We start from the raw sequence: 25,664 nt of genomic DNA, 5'->3' as shown, positions 1-25,664 counted from the left end.
TGAGGAAGGGTGTGATGATACTGTTTTAAAACGGGAGGAAAAGTACCTGAGATGAGGTTACAATACATTATAATACCAGTCAAATGGGGGGGGGGGGGGGGGGCAGGAAGGGAAGTCAGATCATATATCACTTCAATGAACAAAGGACTAGTGCAATTGTAGAAGGGTCTCATGGGCAAAAGGAACTCAAAGAGACCAAGTTGTGACTTGAAGAAAAACTATAAAGATGAATATAAGGCCAGAGCTTTGGCAGACACATCCATTTGGATGGCAAAGTGCAATCTTAGTGAAATATATAAGTCCCTTGTACTTGTTAGGTACGAGGGTGAATGGATTGCGGAGAGGTTTTAGAAATTATTTCAGAATGATAAAGGAAACTTATTTTTATGTTATGGTATGGCATATCAGCCACGTAATGGGAAATCACAGATATACCAAGTGTCCTACAAAACACATCTGCAAGAAGACCATACAAGCTTAAGCTCTGGGTTTCAAAATGCGAGTAGTGACTGGAGCCACTATCGTGCATCTGCATGGCAGAGAACTAAATGGATAGCATCTTCAGGGAGGTTGTCACACTTCAAGTTAGGAGCATACAAATACAAAGGGAATGGGTGACTGCCAGGCAATCTAAATCAGTGGTTTCCAATCTTTGTAAGCACAAGATCACTTTTTGAATTTAAATGCAACCCTGGGTATATTCCAAAGTAAAGAAGATGAAAAGATGTAGGAGCAGAAGTAGATCAGTCTATTGAGTCTACTCTGCAATTCAATGAGATTATGACTGATCTGATAACCCTCCCTTTTCCCCATAGTCTTTGATTCTCTTTCTATTGATCTTCCTATCTCAGCTTTGAAGACATACATGGAACCAACATCTACAGCCCTCTTCAGTAAAGAATTTCACAGAATTTCCTCATCTGCCTTAAATGGGAGAGCCCTTATTCTGAAATTATGCCCTCTGTCCTAGACTCTCCCACAAAGGGGAAAACATCTATCATGTCAAGACTCCTAGCAATCTTGTATGTTTTAATAAAGCTGCCTCTTATTCTTCTAAACTCCAATGAGTAAAGACCCAGAGATGGAAATGTGTTGCTGGAAAAGCGCAGCAGGTCAGGCAGCATCTAGGGAACAGGAGAATCGACGTTTCGGGTATTAGCCCTTCTTCAGGAATGAAGGGCTAATGCCCGAAACGTCGATTCTCCTGTTCCCTAGATGCTGCCTGACCTGCTGCGCTTTTCCAGCAACACATTTCCATCTCTGATCTCCAGCATCTGCAGACCTCACTTTCTCCCCTGAGTAAAGACCCAACCTACTCAACCTCTCCTCACAAGAAAATCTCTTTAATTTCAGTATCCGAACCTGGTGAATCTTCTCTGGACTGCCTCCAATGACAATGTCTTTCCTTAGATGACGGCTCCAAAACTGTTCACTGTATTCCATTTTGTGTTCTGCACAACCCACAACCACCTGATGAAGGTACAGTGCTCCGAAAGCTAGTGTTTCCAAATAAACCTATTGGACTATAACCTGGTGTGTGTGATTTTTAATTTTGTAACATTTCATTTACCTTCCTATTACCTGCTGAACTTGGATGAGGACACCCAAATCTTTCAATTTGGTTCTAACATTAAGTTCCCTAGTTAACAGTGTATGGTTTATACCCTTCCGAGAACTATTCTTCCTCACTCTTTTCCTTGGAGCCACAAACTATTTTCTTAAAAGTCTAACATTGTTTCTCAAATGTCCTGGTTGCTAAAGTCCTTTCCCAGTTGAATCCAGCCAGCTCTGCCCTCACTCCTTTGTAATTACTCTTATTTAAGCTGAGTACGGTTGTTTCTGACCCAAGTTCTTCCCTCTCAAACTAAACGCTAAATTCTGCCACGTTATGATCACAATTTCCTAGGGGATCTTTAACGTTGTCATCATTTATTAAACCCTGCCTCATTAGACATCATCAGATCTAAAATAACCTGACCACCTATTGAATGTCTGAGCAGGCTTGGCGAACTGAATAGTCTACTTCAGCTCCTATATTCGTAAAAGGAGAACTTATTGAAATATCTAAGACTAAGGAGAGACTCAACAGGGTAGCTGCAAGGACGATATTTTGTTATGTACGAGTCCAGAACTAGAAGACACGGCATTAAAAATAAGGGGTGTTCCATTTAATCAGGAGATGAAGAAAAATCTATTCTGAAGGTCTATTCTTTATAAATGCTCCACTCCAGACAGCAGTGGAGGCTTGGTCTTTGGATATATTCAAGGCCAGACTGATCAGAGCTGCAAAGATGTTAAGGATTATTATGGGGCAGAAAAGTGGAATTAAAGTTATGATCAGACCAGCCATCATCTCATTGAAAGACAGAGTGGCTCAAAGAGCCAAATACTCCACCCCTACTCCTATTTCTCATGTGCTTAAGTTCTTATTCATAATTATCACCTATATGCACTTAAAAGGAGAATACCAAAGCTGAATGCTCTGGGAAAGTTGTGGCACAGTTGTCCTGAGGGCAAAACTTCAACAAGGATTTCCAACATAGAATCAGACAACTTGCAGGCAATAGAAAATGTTCAGATTTTCCCCGTGATAATTTCCATGTGACAAAAATGTGCTCATGCTTTTGCCATAAATTTGACAGGAATTAATTTGCCTGTAAGTTTATTTAATTCAATTCAACGATCTAAGAACATCAATTGAATTGAGTTCCTGCTCCTGTTTTTGAGAACAATTGAACAAGGAGCTGGAATAAACCATTGAGCACACTCTACCAATTAATAAGATCATGACTGATCTGATTGTACTCTTAAATCTGCATTCCAGCCTACTCTTCAGGTATCTTACCCTATTCTTTTAACATATTGCTTACAGATGAGCTATCCACTTCTGCCATAGAATACATCTGAGATTTATGTTCCACAGCCTTTTCAGGAAGAGAGTTTCAAAAGCTCAGAAACATGCTGAAAAATGTTTTGCTTCATCTCTATATTAAATGAATGTTCTCTTACCTTTAAACCAACCTCTAGCTTTAGATTCTTACACAAGAGGAAAGATCCTATCTAGCTGGTCACATCGACCCAGTTTAGCCTCTCAGGATCTTGTATGGTTCATTCAAGTTGCCTCTTATGCTTTTAACATACTTCTGTATTCAATTCTCTTTGCAATGACTGATAACATTCTATTAGTTTTCCTAATTATTTCCTGTACCTGAAGACTAACATGTATAAGGATACCCAAGTCCCTCTGCATCTCAAATTTCTGCAAATTCTCACCATTTGAATAACTTTTTTTATATTTCCTGCTGCTAAACTGGAAAATTTCATGTTTTCTCATATTACACTCCATTTTCCATACCTTTTCCCACTCACTTATCCTAACACTCTCTTTTCATAACTAAGTTCTCATCACTTCTTACTTTTGTACCTATCTTTGCATCATCAACAAATTTGGCAATCATTCCTTCTGTCTTTTCATCTATTGCTTATGTAAAATGTGACCAGTTGAGGTCTATAAAATCATAAGACACAGGAGCAGAATCAGGACATTCCGTTGATTGAGTCTGCTCCACAATTCAGGGAGAAAGTGAGGACTGCAGATGCTGGAGATCAGAGCTGAAAATGTGTTGCTGGAATTCCTGAAGAAGGGCTCATGCCCGAAACGTCAATTCTCCTGCTCCTTGGATGCTGCCTGACCTGCTGCGCTTTTCCAACAACACATTTTTAGCGCTGCTCCACAATTCAGTCAAGACTGATATTTTTCTTCACCCCATTCTCCAGCCTTCTTCCCATAACTCTTGATCCCCTTACAGTCAAGAACCTATATCTTAAATGACTTGGCCTCTATAGCAACCAATTCGACAGATTCACCATCCTCTGGCCAAAGAAATTCCTCAAAATCTGAGTGCTAAAGGGTCACCCTTTCACTCGAAGGCTGTGTCCTCGGATCCTAGTCTCTCCTACTAGTGGAGGCATCTTTTCCATGTCCACTCTATCCAAACCACTCAGTACTTTTTAAGTTTCAGTCAGCCCCCTGTCATCCTTCTAAACTCCATCATATACAGATCCAGAGTCTTCAACTGCTCTTTAGATGACAAGCCCTTCATTCCTGGAATATTTCTTGTAACTCTCATCTGGACCACCTTCAAAGCCAGTATACCCTTCCTCAGTTACAGGGCCTAAAACTGCTCACAGGGCCTAAAACTGCTTCCTGAAGAAGGGCCTGTGCCCGAAACGTCGAATCTCCTGTTCCCTGGATGCTGCCTGACCTGCTGTGCTGTTCCAGCAATAAAGTTTCAACTTTGATCTCCAGCATCTGCAGACCTCACTTTCTCCTAAAACTGCTCACAAAATTCCAAGTCTGGTCTGACCAGAGCTTTATATGGTATCAGCAGTACATCTTTGCTCTTATTCTAGCCCTCTTGAAATGAATGCTAACATTGTATTTGTCTTCCTTACTACCAACTGAACCTGCAGGTTAACCTTAAGTGTATTCTGAACTAGGATCCCAATTCCCTTTGTGCTTTCGATTTCCAAAGCCTTTCATTTAGAAAATGGTCTATTCTTCCTATGTATGTGCATAACTTCACACTTTCAACACTATATTCTATCTGCCACTTTTTTCCCACTCTCCTAGCCTGTCCATGTCCTTGTGCAGCCTCCCTGCCTCCTGAACACAACTTGCTCCTCCACTTACCTTTGTGTCATTTGCAAACTTAGCATCAATGCCCTCAGTTCCTTTGTCCAGATCATTTACATATAATATGAATTGTTGTCTGCCCACCAACACGGAACCCTCCACAAGTTCACTAGTTGTCATCCAGAAAAAGACCCCTTTATCCTCACTATCTGCCGTCTGCCATCAGTTCTATAGATGCCACTAAGTTGCCCCTAACACCATGGGCTCTTATTTAGCAGTCTCCTGTGCAGCACCTTGTTAGTGGCCTTCTGCAAATCCAAACAGATATTGTACACTGATTTTCCTTTATATAACTTGCTTGTCACCTCCTTGAAGAATTCTGACAAGTTTTTCAGGCATGTCAGGTCCAAGCACTATGGCACACACTTGTTACGTCTTGCCAACCTGATAAAGTCCCATTTGTGACTACTCTGCTTTCTGTCACAAAAATAGAAATTGCTGGTGAAACTCAGTAGGTCTGGCAACATCTATGAAGAAAGCAGAGTTAATATTGAACGCGGTGACGCTTCATCAGAACTGTTTTCTTCTAGTCAGCCAATCAGTCCGCTACGCCAGGACTTTTATTTTCCATGTAACTCTTTATGTGGTACTTAAAATGCTGATGGAAATCTAAGTACAGTATGACCATCTGTTCTTTTATATCCCCAGCACATAATAAATCCTCAACAACTTAATGGTGCCTTCACTGAGTCTTGGGAGTTTTGGAAAATTAGAACCCATGCCTTACTAGCTATTTCTTTTAAGGCCCTAAGATTAAGTTCATCAAGACCCAAGTACTTGTCAGCCCACAGTTCCAACAATTCACTCATTACCACTACTTTGTTGGTAGTAATTTTCCAGAGTTTCTCTCTAATTTCTATTTCCTGAGTTATAGCTGCTTCTGGAATGTTAACTGTATCCTCTGTAGTAAAAACTGATGGAAATATCAGTTCAATTGTGCCATCTCTTTGTTTCCCATTATCAGTAGGAGTCGGGACATCATGTTGCAGGTGTACAGGGCTTGGTTAGACTACCTTTGAAATACTGTGCTCAATTCTGGTCTCCCTGCTATAGGAAGGTTCAGAAATGTTACCTGGGTTGGAAGGTTTGAGTTTTAGGGAGAGGCTGAATAGGCTGGGCTATTTTCTCTGGAACATTGGAGACTGAGGGGTAACCTTATTGAGGTTTATGAAATCATGAGGGGCATTGGATAGGGTGAATAGACAAAGTTTTACCCCCACAGTAGGGGAGTTCAAAACTAGAGGACATAGGTTTAAGAGGAAAGACTTAAAAGGGGCCTAAAAGCAACTTTTTCACAGAGAGGGAGGTGTGTGTATAGAATGAGCTGCCAGAAGAAGTGGTGGAGGCTGGTACAATTACAACATTTAAAAGGCATCTGGATGGGTATATGAATAGGAAGGGTTTAAGAGGGATATGGGCCAAATGCTGGCAGATGGGACCAGATTAATTTAGGATAGCTGACTGGCAGGGACAAGTTGAACCAAAGGGTCTGTTTCCATGCTGTACATCTCCATGACTCTAATTCTCCAGAATCACTTTCTATTGGGCTAACAATGACTTTGTTAACTCTATTCTTTAACCTTTCTAGTTGACGATGGATCTAACCTACAGAATTTTTCTTAATTGATGAAACACATACACATATCAATACTGAAGGTAGCTACATATAGTTCCAAATTATTAGGAGGATACTAGCAGCAACAACACAAGCCTGTACCTCTCAAATGTACTCACGGTTTGACAATAAAAATTATACATCCAGTTTAGCTTTACAATTAAAAGCTTTGTACACTTTAACCTTCATCCAAACATCTGTATCTTTACTTAAATCAACAGTAGCTTGTCTGCAGTATACTAATTTACAGCATAACATCAAGAAAGGTTACAATGATTCATAATGACAAAGTTTCATGAAAATCTAACCATGAAAATAAAGCACCATATACAGTAAAAACGTTTGTGTAAACTGCATTCAATCTTAATGACAGCAATCTAATGAATTCACTTAATTCAATTGTTCATCCATATTTTTCTGAACCATCACTAAGTAACAGGTGTCCCGGGGGATAGATGTTGATCTCACTAATAAATTATTCACACCCTATTGTAATGGCATTATGAACCTTTTTAAACTATTCAAATGTCTAAACTCGTCTGATAATGACAAAGCAGATGATTATGATAACTACTCGTTTGTGAAAATTTATTCTTTGGAGTTCAGAGCATAAATTTACTAATTGAAAAGTACTGAATAAATGTTGAACATTTTGTCAACACCAAGATGTGCTTAGAAGCCCATCATTAAATTACAAATTTAAATGATACTATTTTATAATTCATTAAATGAGTTTCAACAAACTTGGATCCTGTTTAGTTCAGGTCTAAGATTGAATCATCTTTGTTACAAATGATATCATTGAATTGTACAGTTCCATTTTCCATTTTGTAAACTAAAAAAAAAGACTTGCCGTTATACAGCACCTATCCTGACTATCTGATGTCTCAAAGTGCTTTACTTTTGAGGTAATGTCACTGTTGTAATATGGAAAACATAGCAGGCTGATTGTGTACAATAAGGTTCAATCTGTAAAATTACAATGATTCCTTGTGACATCGTTTGAGGGATGAATATTAGACAGGATACCAGCGGTAATTCACCTGCTCTTCTTCAAAACAGTGTCATGGAGCCTTTTACATCCATCTGAGATGGCAGGCAGGGCCCTTTTTAATATCTCACCTGAAAGATAGCACTTTCAACAACAGTTCCTCAACACTATACTGGAGTGTCAATGTCAATATTTGTGTTCAAGGTCAAGAAGTGGGACCTAGAACCTTCTGACTCAGAGGTAGTGTACTCCCAATGGAATCACAGCTGGTATTGCTCCCAGTGAACTTTGCTTAAGGATCAAAATGTTTAATTTCAAAATATATCAAATAATTCAATCTCAACTATTCACACGTCTGAGCCTCTTTCCATAAAAGTACCGTGACTGCATAGAGATCAATGTTCTGATTTCTCAAAACTATTATATGGAAAAAGCATTGGCATATAAAACCATAAAAGTCTTATAGTTCAGTGGTTACTTTTACAGTCATCACAATAGCTTTTTAGATATCCAGATTGCTTGTTTGATTTTGGATTGTACAAAAAAACGTTAAAGGCAATGGCATAATATGATATATGTTAGAAGCCACACGACACCAGGTTATAGTCCAACAGGTTTATTAGAAATTGCAAGCTTTTGTAGTGCTCCATTGGGAGTACACTGCCTCTGAAGTCACATAATGAAGGGGAGTGCTCCAAAAGCTTGTGATTTCAAATAAACCTGTTGGACTATAACCTGGTGCCATGTGACTGTGATCTTGTCCACCCCAATCCAACACCAGCACCTTCACATCAATAGCGATTTTTGAGAAGATTTGTAGCTCAGATGGATGATAAGTATGTAAGTTAGCTCGCTGAGCTTGAAGGTTTGTTTTTAGATGTTTCGTCACCATACTAAGTAACATCTTCAGTGAGCGTCTCTGGTGAAGCATTGGTGGTATGTCCCGCCTCTCTATTTATAGGTCTTGGTTTCTCGAGGTGATTCTTGGTTTCTTCACATCATATTATAACATATCTCAACGTAACTTTGATTGTCATTTTAAAAATATTTTATAAGAATATGAATATTTACATATTGTCAAACAAATTTTCACACTTAATTTCCTTTCAGATTAAATTTGCAACTCTACCAATCTCCAACTTAAATCCAATGCAGTCTGACTGTTGAAGGAAGAATGCATTACAGAATGGGAAGTTTATGAAAGCATTGATTATCCATTCTTCATATCCTTAGGATATCCCAAAATATTTTAAAGTTTATGGAATATTTTGGGAATATAGATATCACAGTAACTAAGAAATACAGCATCTAATTTGCTCCCAAAGCCCCACCAATAGCAGTCAAGTAAACTTTGTTTGGTGTTCACTGAACTATAAGCGTTAGCCCAAACTCAAGAAGAACTCTACTTTTCTCTGTATAGTACTATGGAATCTTTTGCATCCACCTGAGAGAGCAGAAGGGATCTTGGTTAAAGTATCATCCAGAATACTGCATTACCAGTATTCTCTTAGTCCTGGTCTGAGATACTAATGTAGATTGTGTTTGAGTCTCTGCAGTGGTTCTGGTACCCATAACATTCTGACTCAGGCACAAATGCTACTACTGAGCAAGACTCCTAGTCTGACCACTTTATTTTCCCTTCATAATGCAGGAACACTGAGAAATTATCTACTACCACCTGAAAACTAGTTAGTCTTTTATTTCAGTTGAACAAGATGGAGTTGCTGAAATGGGCATCCAGGATTGAAAGAATAGTTCAGAGCAGCCAGTAATATGCTTCTAGATTGAACACAGAAGATATAAAATGACAAAACAGTAGGAAGAAAGACCAAGACATTCTCAGATTAGGATCTTGAAAAGGAGAAACAGTGGATTCAAGAATTATTAATTATTGACTTGTCTTGAGGATAAATGAAGAATCAATGATCAAATATCAAGGCAATTTTGAATTCAGCTAATGGGAATAATGAGGCAGTTCCAGGAGTGTTTCACTAAGCTATCTGTTGGCCACAAATGCAAACTAGCTAGTTAAAGTCAGGCCACAACAACAGGGGTTCTGAACCATTTAGCTTCTGAGACCATCCCTTCCTGTGTTAAAAAAAACCTGTGATACAAAGCAATACTTTTATCATAAAAAAAAAATCACCACACAATTGAATAGATTACTTTTTTTAGAAACAAAAATCCAAAGAACTGTGGATGCTCGAAATCAGAATCAGAAATTGCAGGAAAAACTTAGGTCAGGCAACATCTGTGGAGAAAAAACAAAGTTAATATTTCGGGTCCAGTGACCCTTCTTCAGATCTTTTTTTTCCCTTTAGATACTAACCAGAAGATTGATTGCACACCTACAGAGCCTAAATGCTTCTCTATTTTACACCTTTGGGGATACTTGTTTTACAGCATCATGTTCGTTTTTAAAATGTATTCAGTTTTATGGAATGCAAAGCTGTTTAGCATCTGTCTAACTTCAGGCAGCAAGTGAACAATTCAGGAAATAATTATAATTCTATGATATTTTGATTTATATTTTTGAATGAGGAAATGACCTCCAAAATGTAAAATTGTTATGTCTATTTCACAATTGTTATGTCTATTTGAAATCCAGCCATATAAAAACTCTAGCTGCTTTAATCACTGACTAGAAACCAGGCATAATGGGCTGAATCTTACAATATTTTGGCAAAGTGAAAGGTGCATCAAACTTTTTGGAGGGTACTTCACCACAAGATCTAGCAAGCTTCCTCATCAGATCATACCAAACTCATTTCATTAACTACCTGCCCAACCCCAATGCTTCCCTCTTGCCAATTCTAGCCTTACCTTGACACATCCATTCCTGAACAACTCACCTCTCACCAGATTTCTTCGAATTAACACCATCCTTAAGAGATGGTAGTGTTTATCTAGGTGCACAATTAGTCTGAATGCCTTGCACTGTTCCTGACATTTGCCCAGAATTGACAGACAGGATTAAATTGATGCCTGTCTGTGGGCAGGAACCTGGAGGCACTGCTTAATAAGGCATCCTCTTCCCCATGGACCAACAGTGGAGGCCATGATACCAGACCTGGTCCAGGCTGACCACCCAGGTCATTACAGTCTCAGCCAACTGGAAGAATCCACAGCAATGTAGGAGGGAAGTCAATGACCTACACCACTCCACCTCCATAAGCACACCATTTTCTCTCAATATCTCAATCACTCTTTGCTACTGTATCCACCTCCCCAGCGAGGCTCACTCTATTGCCTGCAACACCTTCACTCATTCACTGTCACCCATCGAAATCCCTGCATGTCCTGTGTACCGTCTACTCAATCACTCAAGACATCTCCCCACCTACAAGGCAACAGCTGTGCCACCTACTTTCACATTCTGTAAAACCTGCCTCTCTCTCATTTCAGAAGTCAGCTACCATACGCCAAAGAGATAAGACAGGTGATGAGCAGCACAACATTCAGCTCCTCACCTCTTATGTGGAGAACATTCTGACTCTGCCTTGAGCAGCTGCCTGGCCATTTCCAAATCCCTGGACAGGAGAATGCAGTTAGGCTCAGAGTGCGTGCATGCTATGACAGCAAGCAAACTGTCCAGAGATGCAGTCTAGTATACTCCCTGAGCTGGTTACATGTCATTGTGTACACAGGTGTATTTGCATCACCAATATAATGATCAGTTTCAGAGAGCCTGAGGTAGAGTGTTAAAGTGCAGAAGCATCCTATAAGTGGATCAGAAGGTTCTTAGAGGCTGGTCCTTGTCAGATGCCAAGTTGATGGACATGGGAGTGGGGGGGGGGGGGGAGGGGTGCCCATGGTACCCATGGATCATGCTGTTTAGTGCTGAACAACATGGAGGCAGAAGTTGTCAGGTACCTGATCTGACTTCCATGTTGAGAACTGGAGATAAGTGATTGGACATGTTAAAGAGGGCATCATTTGTGTGCAGAAGGGACAGGCAGCCTTGTGAAGGCAGGGACATGTGCGGTAACTTGGCCCACAATAACCTTGGGTTTTGTTTGTCAACACAGTGAGCCTCAGTGCTAAGTTCTGCAGTGTTTGAGATCGCGTAATACAAGACGGAGAGATTTTTAGTAATATAGAATGTTTTTCATGATCACAGGATGTCTCAAAATACTGTACAACCATGAAATATATTTGAAATATAGCACTGTTGCATTGCAGGAAATACCGCAGAAACTTTATGCATAGTATACTTACACAAACAGCAAAGTGGTAACGATCAGACAATTTCTTTATGATGTTAATAAAAAGGATAAATATTAGCATAAGGGCACAGGGAAAACTCCCCTGCTTCTTTTTCAAAGTAGTGTCAGGGGATTTCTATATCCACCCAAGGAGGCAGGTGGTCTCTGGCTTGATTTCTCATCTGAAATATGGCACCTGTGACAACACAGCACCTCATCAGTGTTTACACTGGAGAACTAGCCTTGATTTTTGCACTCAAGTTCTGGAGTGCGAGTGGAGTGGCTGCTTTTGACCTTTATCACTTGGGACAAGGGCATATTCAACTAACTTACTTGGTTTCTACATGGGCTGGTTCCAGTCTTAGTTAGATGCCACTTGTTCTGATACAAGAAAAGCATACACTGGTGCAGGTTGCAATTGTATAGACTGGATACGATAGTGGCTGGATCATTATAGAACAAATGTCCATGTTAGATAGAATGCTGGTTGTAAACTGCAGTGATACCAAAAATCATACAAATGTACTGAAAACTAGAGCAATGTCAATTCTAAGTTTTGAAGGTAACAGCTAATAGGCTGTGAAGGCCCTAGAGAACATACAGAAAAGATTTATGAGACTGGTTCCAGAGATAATGGAATTCAGTTGAGGAAATTAGAAGAATCTAGGGGTGTTCTCCTTAGAACAGAGAATGTTGAGAGATTTGATGGAAAAGTTCAAAGTCATGAAGGATCTAGACAGAGTAGCTAAGAAGCTGTTCACATTGGCAAAGGGGTTGATAACCAGACAGCACAGATTTAAAATGATTCAAAAGAACCAAGGACAACTTGAGGAAAATGTTTTTGTTTTGTGAGTGGAATGCATTACTGGAAAGGGTGATGGAGTCAGACTCGATTGTGACTTTTAAAAGGGAATTAAACAAGTAATTGAAAGGTAAAATTTTGCAAAGCCATGGGGCAAGGGCAGAAGCAGGAGAGGTGGGACTTGTCAGAATGCTCTTTCAGGCTCTGGTGCAGATTCAACAGGACAAATGGCCTCCTTGCGAGTTGTAACCTTTCTATGATTCCAACAAAGGCCAGAATCTCCAGTCAAAACCCAATATTACAAGGCACAGAAACAAAGTTATACCCCTGTCAAGATTTGTGTCACCCTTCAGTTTGCTATAACTATGCAATCTCCTGTAACTTTGCATAATTATCCTGTTATAAGAGAGTTTTATACAGTTTTTATACAGGATCAAAATACTGATTGTCCTTTGTACTAACACTGTGGCCCTGACATTTTTGTTATATTTTCTTTCCCAATCCTAGAAAAAAATATTGGTACCATAATTGCTGAAAGTACAACTCTAACCAAGGTGTGTAAGATCAATGTAGGATGCGAGGGGGTCCAAGGATCTACATTCTGAACCAATAAGATTTAAAGTGAGAGGGAGAAACAGAAGTGAATGAGAGGAAATGGGTTAAATTTAAGATAAGTTAGATACAGAAAGAAAAAGAGAAAGAGAGAAAAAAACAGATGGAATGGGCAAGTTGAAAAAATTCAAAACTTTTAAAATATATTCAAAAAAGAGAATAATTGACTACATGCAGGAGTCAGCCTATGATTTCAAATGTTTGTGCCTACTTTTCAGTTTCTCTGCAGTTTTTCATCACGGTTTCATTTGTTCTCTTCCAGAAATGGAAAGATTTAGTGGCATTACAGGAAGGTAATCTTATCCTTAAAAGGCACTTACATTCTTATGTACTTGTCTTATCTTTCTGCAACAAGTTTATTTTGTTTTGTTATGAAACTAAGACTTTATGTGAACAGTTACGTTTTAAAATGTCTCCAGTCGTTCAAGTTAAAACAGATGTCATAGAGTGGGAGATGGTGAAATCACACAGAGGGTGGTGCATGTATGGAATGAGCTGACAGAAGAAGTGGTGGAGGCTGGCACAATTACAACATTTAAAAGGCACCTAGACGGGTATATGAATAGGAAGGGTTTAGAGGGATATGGGCCAAGTGCTGGCAAATGGTACTAGATTAGGTGAGGATATCTGGCTGGCATTGACGAGATGGATCGAAGGATCTGTTTCTGTGCTGTGCATCTCTATGATTCTATGGTAAACACTGACCAAAGAGAGGCTCATGTGATATGGTTGTCACTGGGGAAAGGGACCCAGTCTAAAACCTATAGAAAATGGCAGTGTCTGCTGACACCCTCACCTGCACCAAACTGGAAACAGAATTTTGCCAATTCTACACTCACTACGTTATCACATAGAATTCCGACAGTATCATAAGCAAAGGCATTGCTCATGTGTAGAAAAGAAGTGGGATATTGAAATGGAATTCAGAGGACAGGGTGGTAGGGTAAGTGAGAATGTGGTGAAGTTGCGAGGACATGGAAAAGGGGGGGGGGGATGTCCCCTCACACCCCCACCTCCTCACCCCTACCACCTCACCACCACCTCCCCCCTTCACAGCCACACCAAATTTAAAGGCGAATACAGTTAAATGCACATGCACAAATTTAAGTTGTTGATAGCACAAATGTGGTGTTAATATACATGGCCATTAAAAAAAAATCAAGTGCCAATTTTCACACCTTGATATAAAAGATGAACCACTGGTCTTTCTGGGCATAGACTCTCAAACTCAGAGAGAAAGATCAAAGCATTTGCTGCTAGACAAAGCAGAAGAAGAAATGGTTTTATGTTAGCTCAAAAGAAGGATGCCAAGGAGAATTGCTTTCTTTCTTGAGGGATAGAACTTGTGTAGAATAAAGGGCCAAGGAGTCACCAGAGTGAGTCTTGCTGCCAAAGGTCAGTTTGGTGATATTCAAAGATGACTGAAAGGACATTGGAAAAGGAGTGGTAGGAAGAAAGGAGCCTGCTGCAAAGTCAGGAGACATGTGGAATTTAATCTACAGTTTACATATCAACGACCTATCACCATCACTCCCCACCTTCATCTACCTATTGCATTCCTAGCTACCTTTCCCCCAGCCCCAGCCCCCTCCCATTTATCTCTCAGCCCCCTTGGGCACTTTCCACATTCCTGATGAAGAGCTTATGCTCGAAATGTCGACTCTTCTAGTCCTTGGATGCTGACTGACTGGCTGTGTTTTTCCAGTGCCACACTTTTTGACTCTGATCTCCAGCATCTGCAGTTCTCACTTTCTCAGAGTTTACATAGCTGCTGAGAGTGTGGCATAATGTACAAATGGGTCATAAAGTAGTTTAGGTGGCATTAATGAGAAAGTGTATTTTCTGTACTTTAGTGTATTAATTGCCTATTAAATGATGTTTAGTCTGGTGAGCTTTGTTTTCTTGCTCAAGTAGAAGTCTCAAAATGTGAAACTCTGAATTGCAATTCAGTCATGCGGTCACACAGCACAAAATCTGACCCTTTGATCCAACTTGTCCATGCCAATCAGACATCCCAATCTGACCTAGTCCCATTTGTCAGCATTTGGCCCATATTCTTCTAAACCCTTCCTTTTCATATACCCATCCAGATCCCTTTTAAATGTTGCAATTGTACCAGCCTTCACTACTTCCTCTGACAGCTTGCTCCATACACACACCAGCCTCTGCGTGAAAAAAATTATCCCTCAGGTCTTTTTTTTAAAACTTTCCCCTCTCTCATTACACCTATGCCCAATAATTTTGGAGTCTAGGAAAAGACTTGGCTATTCACTCTATCCATGACCCTCATTATTTTATACACCTCTCTAAGGTCACTCCTCAGCCTCCAAGACTCCAGGGAAAAAAGCCCCAGCCTATTATACCTCTCCCAAAACTCAAACCTGCCAGTCCTGGCAACATCCTTGTAAAACTTTTCTGCATCCTTTCAAGTTTAACAACATTCTTCCTATAGAAGGACGACTGGAATTGTATGGTGTATTCTAAAAGTGGTCTCACCAATGTCCTGTACAGCCGTAACATGATGTCCCACCTTTTACACTGAATGTTATAACCACAATTCTTTTTAAAACATATTGGTTTTTAAGAGGATCAAAACAGCAACAGTTTCTGGCGAGATGCCATTTCACAAGCTTAAGGTGGAATGATGCAATTCAACCAGCAATTTGTGAGAACCTAGAAATCACATTGGGCCTCTTCCACTTCACAAGTTGCTGTTATTTATAGATTTTTAATAAAGGGTATGTATTGTACTCCACATCATTTTTTCGAGCAATTCCAGGCCAATGTGATAGCCACACAGCTGTCAAAAATCCCCAAAAACGTGAATTTCCAATTCCAGCCTTAGTGTGGAAATGTTGGTTATGGTCCAGGTGAATAAAATTCAGTAATAACACCTAATTAGAATGACTTGATTTGATTTGATTTATTTATTGTCATGTGTATCTTGTTACAGAGGACAAGAAAAAGTGTTGCCAAGTGTCGCCACTCTCCAGCGCCATCTTAAAACACGGAAAAATAGACTAAAACTTAGAGGCGGAAGAACAAAGAAATTAAGAAAAAGTGTTCAGCTTTAAACCCTTCTTATTAAGTGCTCCATCATGGACCATGCGTCTGGTGGCCAGGCACAAGTCCCTATGCCATGTCACTGCCACTGGAACGAAAGTTGCCACTGTTCGGCGCCATTTCATCGCCATTGACGCTCTTGTCTCTACGAGTCCTCACTGGACCTCACCAATGCAGATGTCACCGATGCTGCCAGGTACTCCACCAGCCAAAATTCAATTCTGCCATCATCATGAGTCCGCCTCAGGCCCACCTCACCTATGCAGCCACCGCTGATGCCACATGGTCTCATACTGGACCAAAAGTGCCTCCAAAGCAATAGCCATGAGTCAGCACTAGGTCCACTTCATTGATGCGGAAGCTGCAGGGAATCCAAACACACCTCTGAGGCCGCCACGAGTCAACACTCGGCCTACTTGCCGCTGTCAATGCCATTCTCACGACTGATTCTACAACAAGTAGTAAGATAAATAAGAGAAAAGATAGAAAAAAATAGTAAAAAGAAACTAAAAGTAAAGCAGACACAGAGGATGAGCCCCTGCCTCAGATTCTCAGAATGTTCATAGTCTGTCATTGAAATACTGGCTTGGTCAAGCCATGAGGATAAATCTCTACTACACAAATTCATCCTGCTTTCAGTTGTTTTTTGGCTGAGGCCATTTAATTAGTGTTAGGTAGGATTTCCATCAGTCTCCAGGAGGAAGAACCGCAGAATTATATGAACAGAAGAGGCCCTTCAGCTCATTGAGTCTGTACTATCAAAGCTACACAAAATCTATACCAGTTTTTCTTTTCCAGCACTAGGCCTATGCTCTAGCACTCTGCAGACTGGCAGCACCAGCAGGAGGGGTGGACAGTGCTGGTACAGAAGTTGGCCAAGCAGGTGGCATTGAGCAATGGACCTGGACATTCAAGTACATCCATGATCTCTGTGAGACCAAACTGAAAAGCCCTGGTGGTGATGTTGGCATGTTGGTTAGGGCAGAACATGAAAGGTGAACACTGAAAAGCAAAGCTGTGGGGATGGGTGTCTGTTGCGACCAGGAGTCCAGAGTGAAGCATCCCTCTAACTGGCCAGCAGCCCACAGGACTAAACCTTCCACCTGCAGGCTGAGCGCCAATATCTCTCATTATTTGTTAAGTAAGGGTTATAGTGGGATGTGGCCCTTATTTGGGCTTAATTGTCAACTTGAGGGTCTCAAGTGCCTCCCCCACCAGTGCTACTAAATTTGGGAGCGGGGTGGATGGGCCAGCAATAGGCATGTCACCATTGGCACAGCACCCTAATTTACAGGACTATCCACTTGCTCTCCTGCTAGCAGACATCCCGCGTGATTTTGCAACAAACAAACTAATAAATAATATGATAATTATTATATATTGTGACAGCTTCCGCCAAAACCATTGGGAAAAGTACATGCACCTCAGACAATTGAAAACAACTTCTAAGTCGATCATCTCTGGCGTGGGAGGATAAAGACCTCAAAGTAAGGAAAGAACAAGAGAGAAAAACAAAACATCCAAATTCTGAAATTCAGCTTTACCGTGATCCGGCAGGTTCTTGCTGGCCCCGGTTTCCCAGGGTTAAACTTGAAACAAACCAGTCGCCTCAGAAGAAGGATTTCGCAGAGGTCGGAACATAGTTCGCAAAGTTTAACTGGAGTAAGGCCCGCAGGCTGGGTGCGCGCGTCCCCGCCGACCGGCGCGCGCCTGTCATGCTCTCGGCTCTGGAGCGTCCCGAGAGCCAACAAGTTCCATTCGAGAAGCGCATCCAACAGGAGGCGAGGCTGGTCTCCTTACCTGTCCTCTGCACGTGACCGCCGTAACCAGCTGCCTTCCAGGTGAACAACTCCACCTGAGATTTAATAATTCACCAGAATTTGATGAGCCCACTAAGAATTCAGTACGGGAGATGTCTGCCGGGGAAGCAATGCAACGCGGTTGGAAACTATAATAATTGCTGGAAGATATGTCTAAATTATTAGGGGGATGGAAAGATAAAGAGACAGCTTTACTTACTTTCGAATTTAATCAGAACTTCTCCAGTCATAATATTTGTACATGCCCATCATAAAGCACAGAAATGAGTCATAAAAATATTCATTGCCTAGTTTATTGCTCAGCGAACAACTGATGTAAAAATGCTATTCCTGTGTAATGGCTGCTGCCCTGTGGTACGTGCTGCGCAAAGTCCATATCAGGAGATTCACCTTATATATATTGAAGGTAGTCATTTTATGATTTAGTTAGCAGTTTTGTTTTTGAAACAAAAGATCGAATGAACAGATTTCACTCTGAGAGATAAGTACATAATTTGGGTTGAGGGGCTTTTATTGGCAAGGTGATAGCATCCTTATCTCTGAGCCAGAAGTCCTATGATCAAGTCCCACCAGTTCCAGGTATGCATCATAACACTTCTGAAAAGGTTGATTAGAATATAGAACATCGAACATTATGGTGCAGTACAGGCAGTTCGGCCCTCGATGTTGCGCCAAACTGTGGAACCAATCTGAAGCCCCTTTAACCAAACTATTCCATTCTCTAGTAAATCTCATCTGAACCTTTTCCAAAGCTTCCCCCTATAATGTGGTGACCAGAATTATATGCAATACTCCAAGTGTGGCCAGTGGTTTGTACAGCTGCAGCATGATCTCATGGTTCCAAAACTCAATCCCTCTACCAATAGAAGCGAACACGCCATATGCCTTCTTAACAACCCTATCAACCTGGGTGGCAACTTTCAAGGATCTATGTACCTGGACACTGAGATCTCTCTGCTCATCTACACTACCAAGAATCTTACCATTAGCCCAGTACTCTGCATTCCTGTTACTCCTTCCAAAGTGAATTACCTCACACTTTTCAGCATTAAACTCCATTTGCCACCTCCCAGCCCTGCTCTGCAGCTTATCTATGTCTCTGTGTAACTTACAACATCCTTCATCACTATCCACAACTCTACTGACCTTAGTGTCTTCCACAAATTTACTAACCCATCCTTCTGTGCCCTCATCCAGGTCATTTATAAAAATGACAAACAACAGTGGACCCAAAACAGATCCTTGCGGTAACCCACTAGTAATTGAACTTCAGGATGAATATTTCCCATCAACCACCAGCCTCTGTCTTCTTTCAGCTGGCCAATTTCTGATCCAAACTGTTAAATCACCCTCAATCCCATGCCTCCTTATTTTGTGCAATAGTCTACCGTGGGGAACCTTATCAAACGCCTTACTGAAATCCATATACACCACATCAACTGTTTTACCCTCAACCACCTGTTTGGTCCCCTTCTCAAAGAACTCAATAAGGTTTGTGAGGTACAACCTACCCTTCACAAAATTGTATTGACTATCCCTAATCAACTTATTCCTTTCTAGATGATTATAAATCCTAACTCTTATAACTCTTTCCAACATGTTGGAAAGTAAGGTTCACAGGTCTATAATTACCAAGGTTGTCTCTACTCCCCTTCTTGAACAAGGGAACAACATTTGCTATCCTCCAGTTTTCTGGCACTCTTCCTGCAGACAATGACAACATAATGATCAAAGCCAAAGTCTCATCAATCTCCTCCCTGGTTTCCCAGAGAATCCTAGGATAAATCCCATCCAGCCCAGGGGACTTATCTGTTTCTACATTTTTCAGAATTGCTAACACATCCTCCTTGTGAACCTCAATCCCATTTAATCTAATAGCCTGTATCTCAGTATTCTCCTTGACCACATTGTCTTTTTCTAGTGTGAATACTGAGGAAAAGTATTCAGTTAGCACTTCCCCTATCTCCTCTGACTACATGCACAACTTCCCATTACTATCTGTGATCAGAATTAATTGCAGTATGAACAAACTGCTGCATAGTTGAATGAGAAAGACAGCTCTAAAAGATTCCATGCTACTTTTTTTTAAGAAAAATAGATGTTAAGTGATTTTATGATTTGGAGATGCCGGTGTTGGACTAGGGTGTACAAAGTTAAAAATCACACAACACCAGGTTATCGTCCAACAGGTTTAATTGGAAGCACTAGCTTTCAGAACACTGCTCCTTCATCAGGATTTTGGTTAGTTTTTACCCTTCAGTCCTTCCTCCTTTCAGCTGTTGCCATGGGAATCACCACATTCCCTTTTGATCTCTCTTCAAGGCATCATCATGTTTGGATTTGACAGGTGCTGTTACAGGCAAAAGTCCTTCTTTCCACTAATCCTTCACACTTATCCAAGCTACGGGCAAGCGCTGACACACACTAGCTTGTGTGCACCTGTGGTTCAGTTTTCAACAGGACTTGGACCCAGGACAGAGGCAGAAGAGCTATTCACTGAGCCACCAATTTAAAGCTGGGGCAAAAAATGCAGGGAGGATGTGAGGTTTGATCTTACTTATTCAGTAAGTAGTAACAGCATTGATATATGGAAGTAGGCCATTCTTCCTATTGAACGTACCATTCAACTAATCTTGGCAGATGATCTACCTCAGCACCACTTACCTACCTTATCTCCACATCCCTTGGTGTGTTTTGTCTCAGGAAAATATTGCCTTCAGTCTAGGGCATGCTTAGTGATTGAGCTTCCACTCTCTAGGAATTCTGAAGATTCATCACTCTATGCATTGTTGGATAAGTAGAGTAACAGTAGAGAGTGTGGTGCTGGAAAAGCACAGCAGGTCAGGCAGCATCTGAGGAGCAGGAAAATCAATGTGTCAGGCAAAAGCCCTTCATCAGGAATGAGGCTGGGAGCCTTGTGTGTGGAGAGATAAATGGGAGGGTGGTGGGGCTAGGAATAAGGTAACTGAGATGGAGGTGGACACCACCAGAGATATACCTCCCTCCCCATCCCATCCGTTTTCCATAAAGACCGATCCTCTGCGACTACCTCGTTAGGTCCACGCTCACCCAACAACACACCCTCCCGTCCCAGCAACTTCCCCTGCCACCACAGAAATTGCAAAATCTGCACCCATACCTTCCCCCTCACCTCTGTCCAAGGCCCCAAAGGAACCGTCCACATCCACCAAAGTTTCACCTGCACTTCCACACGTCATTACTATGTCCCGTTGCGGTTTCCTCTACACTGAGGAGACAGGACGCCTACTTGCACAGTGCTTCAGAGAACATCTCCAGGATACCCGCACCAACCAACCCAACTGCCCCGTGGCCGAACACTTCAACTCCTCCCAATCTGCCGAGGACATGTAGGTCCTGGACCTCCTCCATTGCCATTCCCTTACTACCCAACACCCAGAGGAAGAACGCCTCATTTTCTGCCTCAAGACCCTCCAACCCCATGGCATCAATGTAGATTTCACCAGTTTTCTCATTTCCCTTCCCTCCACCTTATCCCAGTTCCAACCTTCCAGCTCAGCACCACCCTCATGACCTGTCCCACCTGCCCATCTTCCTTTCCACCTGTCCATCTTCCTTCCCACCTATCCACTCCACCCTCCCCTCTGACCTGTCACCTTTACCCCCACCTCCATTCACCTATTGTACTCTCAGCTACCTTTTTCCGAGCCCTATACCCCTCCCATTTATCTCTTCATCCCCAAAGGTTCCCAGCCTTATTCCTGATGAAGGGCTTTTGCCCGAAATGTTGATTTTCCTGCTCCTCAGATGCTGCCTGACCTGGTGGGTTTTTCCAACACCACACTCGCGACCCTAATCTCCAGCATTTGCAGTCCTCACTTTCACCTTGAAGATAACAGTAACTGATAAAAGACTTTTCTTTGGGCTGTTATGGGCGTGGAATTATGCTGAGTCATTCAGGTCTGGTAACAGCTAGGTTTGCAAGAAAACAGTCTCTACCAAATAAAGATGAAACATTTGGAATTGGTCATGTGTACAGATAATTCAAAATAAGGCATACACATGATACAGAAAAATCTTTGATTTTTCAGCAGAACTTTGAAGATTAACATGACAAGGAGGTACCCTACATCAGGAGGCATGGTGAACATGTCGAGAAGAGTTCCAGCCTGGCCAGCTGCAACTTTCCTGGGTACAGGTTGTTCTGTTATTATACACATGTTTTCAACTGTAAAAGTTCACTGTAACATGATTGACGAATTAGAGATGCTGTTTCTACAGTGCAAACTTTTTAAAATGTGATGCCTGTAATGCGATAACAGTGCCAACACTTTAAGTGCAGTTTCTAAAGTGCGATATTTCTATAATGTGGTATTGCACAAGAACACAACCATCGTGATACAGAAGAACTGACTGTAATAACGCTTGGAGCTAGTTACAGAACTCAGGGTAGTGAAAGACAGTGATTGAGATATCTCGAGTAGTAAAAAGTGTGTTATTCATCTAAGTACTCAATAAATTAATCGAGTTTTGAATCCAGGCCTTTTGCTCATAGGTAGGGAGACCTCACTTTCTCACTTCATTCTTAAATGGCCCCTTATTTTGAGATTATGTCTCAGTTCTGAACTCACCATCAGGGAAAATGTTCATCTGTTGACACCCTGTCACACATTGTAAGAATTTTGTTCATTTTAGTGATATCACCATTCATTCTGTAGAGAACATAGGCCTGGTATTCTCAATTCCACCATCCAAGAGATTAGTCTGGTGAACTTCTGTTGCACTCCCTCCATGGCAAGTATATGCTTTGTTAAGTAAGGTACCAAAACTATATAGAATACTGCAGGTATGGTGTCACCAACGCTCTATGCAATTACAAAAAGACATCTGTACGCTAATGTCTTTGAAATGAAGGTGAACATGTCAATTGCCTTCTTAAAAAATTGCTGCATTTGCATGTGTCTCACGAACACGATCTCTTCACACACTAATGTTTTGCAACTGCTGAATACTACTTCCTGTACTTAGTTTTTATATTCATAACCTGAACATCATAAAGTTCTTTATTGGTTGTAAAAAAACCTAAGCATCCTGAAGTTAAACGTGCAATGTAACTGCTGATTCAATACAGTTTGTATGTTGTTTATTGTGAACAATCGAAAATGCTGTTTGATTCAATCTGCCTACACCTGCAAAATCTAAAATAAAATGCCTACTGTTAGATGTGATTAATAAGTACGTGCTGAAGTATTCTAAATGTGCTAATAGATACATTAACAACCAATTTAAGTTGATCAGTTGAGCTTGTAATGTGATAAATTTACACTTGCTAATAGTGACATATGTTCAGATGCAGGGATTAATTTCTGCAAGTAAAAGGAATCAAGCCATGCACCTTTCTTGATTTAGTTTCGAGCTTGGGAAGACCCATTGCTTTCACCATGGAAGCACTTTGGTCAATCAGTGTGACTTGCCAACCAATTTGCATCCTTTTATCCTGTAGTAAAAAATATTGGTGAACACAGGGTCTAGTGAAAGGGAAGAACTGAAGGAAATCTGTAGGGAAATGGTGTTGAGGAAATTGATGGGATGAAGGTAGCACAGTGGCTCAGTGATTAGCATTGCTGCTTCACAGCACCAGGGACCCGGGTTCAATTCCAGCTTCGGGTGACTGCATGGAGTTTGCACATTCTCCCTGTGTCTGCGTGGGTTTCCTCCGGGTGCTCCGGTTTCCTCCCACAGTCCAAAGATGTGCAGGTCAGGTGAATTGGTCGTGCTAAATTGCCCATAGGTGCATTAGTCAGAGGGAAATGGATCTGGGTGGGTTACTCTTCGGAGGGTTGGTGTGGACTTGTTGGGCCGAAGGGCCTATTTCCACACTGCAGGGAATCTAATCTAAAAAGAGTAATCAATCCCCAAAACTCTGAAAATATACATCCCAGAATACGTAAGGAAGTATCCCTAGAAATAACGGATGCATTAGTGGTCATCAAGATTCGAGACACATTTTAATAATTCCTGTGGATTGGAGGGTGGTAGGTGTAATCCCACCATTTTTTTACAAAGAGGTAGGGAGAAAACAGGGATTTAGACAGTAGTTAGCCTGACACTGGTAGTCGGGAAAATGCTGGAGTCCATTATAGAAGATTTAATAGAGGATCATTTGGAAAATAGTTACAGGATCAGACAGAGTCAGCATGGATATAGGAAAAGAAAATCATGCTTGACAAATCTACTGGAAATTTGTGAGGATACAACTAGTAGAGTTGAGAAGGAGGAACCAGTGGGGATGGTTTACTTGGACTTTCAGAAAGCTTTTAGTAAGGTCCCACATAAAAGATTAGTGTGTAAGATTAAAGTGCACTGATATAGATAGAAAACTGGTTGGCAGTCATGAAATGAAAAGGAAGAATAAACAGGTCTTATTTTGAGTAGCAGGAAGTGACTAGTGGGGTACCACAGGCATCTGTGCTTGAATCCCAGTTATAAAATCATGAGGAGCATGGATAGGGGAAATAGACAAGGTCTTTTCCCTGGAGTGGGGGAATCCAAAATTAGAGGCCATTGTTTAAAGTGAGAGGGGAAAGATTTATAAGGGACAACTCTTTCACACAGTGGGTTGTGGTGTGTGTGGAGTGAGCTGCCAGAGGAATATTTAAACATAAAATTATTTAGCTACTTGACATCCTGTTCTGAAGTCAATTGTTTCCAGAAGATTTATGCCAAAGGCTTTTTGAGAATGTTTAAACTGTGTTATATTGTGAAAGGAATGGCATTGGGATATCTAAAATCACAAAGATTCCAAAACATCTACAAAATGAAAAGAACAAAATCAGCCAAAATACCTGACTGCTGTAGAGGCAGGCATGGCGTTTGGATGTTCCAGAGTTTAGATGTCTCAAAAGGAATAGGGTGGGGGCAGGGGAAGGTTCAGGTGTAACTCGTCCCATCTTGTAAAGAGCTCACCTTCCCCAGAAGGTATCCCAATGATCCACACATCTGAAGCCCTCCCTCCTACACCAGCCCTGCAGCCATGTGTTCATCTGCACTTGCTCTCTATTCCTAGCTTTACTAGCGCATGACACCAGTACCAATCCTGAGATTACTACTCTGCTCATATAAATAATTTGGAAAATTAATACAATATTACTGTTTATTGCAAGTAGAATTGAAGGCAAAAGGATATTATGTTTTAGTTATACAAGGCATTGGTGAGGCCATATCTCGAATGTTGTGCACAGAATTGGTTTCCTTGTTAAATAACGCATTTAAATGCTTTGGAAGCAGTTCAGAGATGTTTTACTAGACTAATACCTGGGATAGGTGAGTTTTCTCATGTGGAAAGGTTGGGCAGGCTAAACTTTTTCCTGCCAGAGTTCTGAAGAATAAGAGGGAACTTGATTGAAATATATAAAGTTTCTGAGAGGTCTTGACAGAATGGATGTGGAGAGGGTGTTTACTCTGGTGCTAGAATCTCAAATTAGGATCATTTTTAAAATAAGAGGTCACCCATTTAAGACAGCAATAAGGACTTTTTTTTGACAGCGGGCTGTCTCTTTGGAACTCTCTTACTGAAAAGGTGTAAACAGAGTCTTTGAATATTTTCAAGACAGAGGTTGATGGATTTTTGATAAGCAGGGGGTAACTGCTATGTATAGCAATTAGATCAGCCAAGATTTTCTTCAATGGTGGGGCTTTCTGAAGAAGCTAAGTGGCCTAATGTTGCTTCTAATTCATATGGTATGTTCAGAAAATCAAATCTCTTCAGATGATGCAAACTTCAACTTCGCGTCTTCATTTTACCATGAATCAGGATTCCTCCACTCTAAACTATTTTCAGAACTTCTGCACCCATCCAAATCCCCTCAATCCCAGAATTGT

At 41.0% G+C, this 25,664-nt stretch overlaps 1 protein-coding gene across 2 annotated transcripts in view; it reads right to left on the bottom strand.

Moving 5' to 3' along the window:
* Positions 1–17,930, bottom strand: part of myo3b (myosin IIIB) — a 581,719-nt gene extending 563,789 nt beyond the window's left edge. The window contains exon 1 of one of the 2 annotated variants that reach the window (XM_087989045.1): positions 17,785–17,930. The gene's annotated coding sequence lies outside the window, so the exon portion shown is untranslated. Of the gene's footprint in view, positions 1–17,528; positions 17,742–17,784 lie in introns of those variants that run through there. The other variant, XM_043693701.2, reaches the window with a different exon arrangement.
* Between the last annotated feature and the right edge of the window lie 7,734 nt (positions 17,931–25,664).

Source organism: Chiloscyllium plagiosum, unplaced genomic scaffold (assembly GCF_037043375.1).
Source record: "Chiloscyllium plagiosum isolate Xiang-an unplaced genomic scaffold, Cpla_swu_hap1 HiC_scaffold_7, whole genome shotgun sequence".
Classification (NCBI taxonomy): domain Eukaryota; kingdom Metazoa; phylum Chordata; class Chondrichthyes; order Orectolobiformes; family Hemiscylliidae; genus Chiloscyllium; species Chiloscyllium plagiosum.
This window is presented reverse-complemented; position numbering and strand designations above follow the sequence as displayed.